At 43.6% G+C, this 2,270-nt stretch overlaps 1 pseudogene; it reads right to left on the bottom strand.

Moving 5' to 3' along the window:
- Nucleotides 1–910, bottom strand: part of LOC102874847 — a 2,635-nt pseudogene extending 1,725 nt beyond the window's left edge.
- Nucleotides 911–2,270: the final 1,360 nt, after the last annotated feature.

Below are 2,270 nucleotides of genomic sequence, written 5' to 3'. Positions count from 1 at the left end.
CCCGGAGCTCCGCAATAAACCTCTTATCTCTTGCTGTTGCATCAAGCCGGTGTCTTGGAGTCTTGGGTCTTTGCCGTCCACTCGGGACAGAACAGGACCAGCAGTTTGGGGGTCCTTCAACTTGTCTTCTAGCCAGGAGTGTTTCTCAGCTCCTGGTGGTCGAAGCTTGATGTTGAGTTGCTGCAGGATCTGCTTCAGCTGTTTCTGGTTTCCAGCAAAGTAGGCAGACACAGCATTGCGGAACAACAGTTGCTTGTGCATCACCTTGACCTTGCTTTCTTCCAGAAACTTGAGCCTGATGGCCACATCTCTCTGAAGCTTCTCATACTTGTCCCGATGGGCCTGGAAAGTGGCCTGGGCACTCTCAGGTCGGCCCTGTGTCCCTGCATCTCAGGGGCCTAAACTCAGCTCTTCTGTCTGATTAGGCATATTCCACCCTGGTGGCCTCATACTGTTTGACAGTCATGAATGTGCCTTCCATGGTCTTGGTGACCAATGTGTTCATGCTAGAGACAAAAAAATTCACAGCTCCGAGCAGCATCTCCCCATTCTTGCATAGCAGCTTCTGTGTCTCTGCCTTATAGTCAAATTCCTCCTGAAGCTCTGGGGACTTCTGGCTGAGGTCAGCAAAGGTCTCACCCAGAGCATGCTGGGTCTGCAGCAGGCTGTGGAGGGGGGCTTTCGGTGCCCAGCCCGGCTGCACCACACTCTAATATTTACTCTTCCTCTCATGCAGCAATTCAATCTGTAGCTCTAGTCCCAGGTCCACTGTTTGAGAGCCTCGGCCAAATCGCTCGGACAACAGCTGCTTTGTGCTCTTAAATGTGTTGATGCCCCATTTCTTGACGATTGTAGACAGTACTTTTAATACATGTTTTTTAAAACATGAATTGTTGAATGTAAAAGACATACGTAATTTAGCATTTAAAATAGATAAACTCATTTTGTAAACCATTTACTTTGTGGAAGTTTTTTTGCTGGACACTCTGGCAGTGTACAGATAAGGAGTTTCACAGCCTAGCCAAAGGAACAGGGTTTGAATCCACCAGGGTCTCCATGGCTGAAATAAGAGCAATCTTCTCCCAGGTGATTTACTGCCTCTGAAAAACCCCCTGGAGGGTCAGCTGAGAGTTAGTTTATAACAAGAAGAAGGTAATTTGCACTCAGACAGAAAAGGAACTTTGCTGGAACAATGGATTAAGAGCTCTTCCGATGGTTCTTTTTTAAAAAAATTTATATTTGTTTGCATAAATATTCATATACATGGTTTCTCATTCATGTACTTGATTCTGAATAGAAAATGTTTTGAAACACTGTCTGACGGCCAATAAGAGCTTGCTCATTATCTTTCCATAACTTTGCTGTGATAGATTGTGTATGCTAGATAGCCTCATCTCACTGTTGTTGCCCTATTGCATCCTCAACTTTCAATACATTGTAGATTTTAAATGATTTCATTCTGGGTCCCATTAATATCCTTTACCAATTAAGCCCCTTTAGTTGTTAGTGGTAGTGCACAATCACCAATGACCTCCATCTGCCTAAATCCAACTACATTTCTTAAATGTGAGGAATTCCATTTCATTAGTTGCTAAATGCAATGCAAGAAATAAACTAAAAATGCTGCTCCATTAAGTTACAGTAGAATTGGCAAAAAAGGAAATGAAAAACAATAACCAAGTTTGACAATGACAGATCATCTAACAAAAGTTTGACAACTGTTGTTGTTGTTATGTGCTGTCAAGCCACCTGCAACTCATAGCAACCCTATGTACAACAGCCCTGAAACCTGCTCTGTCCTGTGCCAACTTTATTGTCTCAGACACACTTACCCCCCATTACCCCAGTCACTGAATCAATCCATCTCATCGAGGGTCTTTCTCTCCTGCACTGTCCCTCCACCCTCCCAAGAAAGACATCCCTCTCCAAGGACTGGTCTCTCCATGCCACATGCCCAAAGTATGTCAGACGAAGCTTCAGAATCCTTGCCTCAAAGGAGCAGCCTGGCTTCACCCTCTACAGGACGAACCTGTTCGTTCTCTTAGCAGTCAATACTCTTCTCCAACGTCACAGCTCAAAAGCATCAATTATCCTTCTATCATTCCTAGTCATTGTCCAGCTTTTTTGCTTTTTGTTGTTGTCGTCTAGTTTTTACTTTAGTCATAAATTTAACTCTGCAATCCTGCTAACATTGGAGAGGAATAAAGAAAACATGGAACCCAAATAACTGTAGCAAAAGCACAAAAATTAAAAGGTACTACAAGCACACT

This window comes from Elephantulus edwardii, unplaced genomic scaffold, assembly GCF_000299155.1.
Source record: "Elephantulus edwardii isolate Elephantulus edwardi_28Jun2011 unplaced genomic scaffold, EleEdw1.0 scaffold00073, whole genome shotgun sequence".
Taxonomy (NCBI): domain Eukaryota; kingdom Metazoa; phylum Chordata; class Mammalia; order Macroscelidea; family Macroscelididae; genus Elephantulus; species Elephantulus edwardii.
This window is presented reverse-complemented; position numbering and strand designations above follow the sequence as displayed.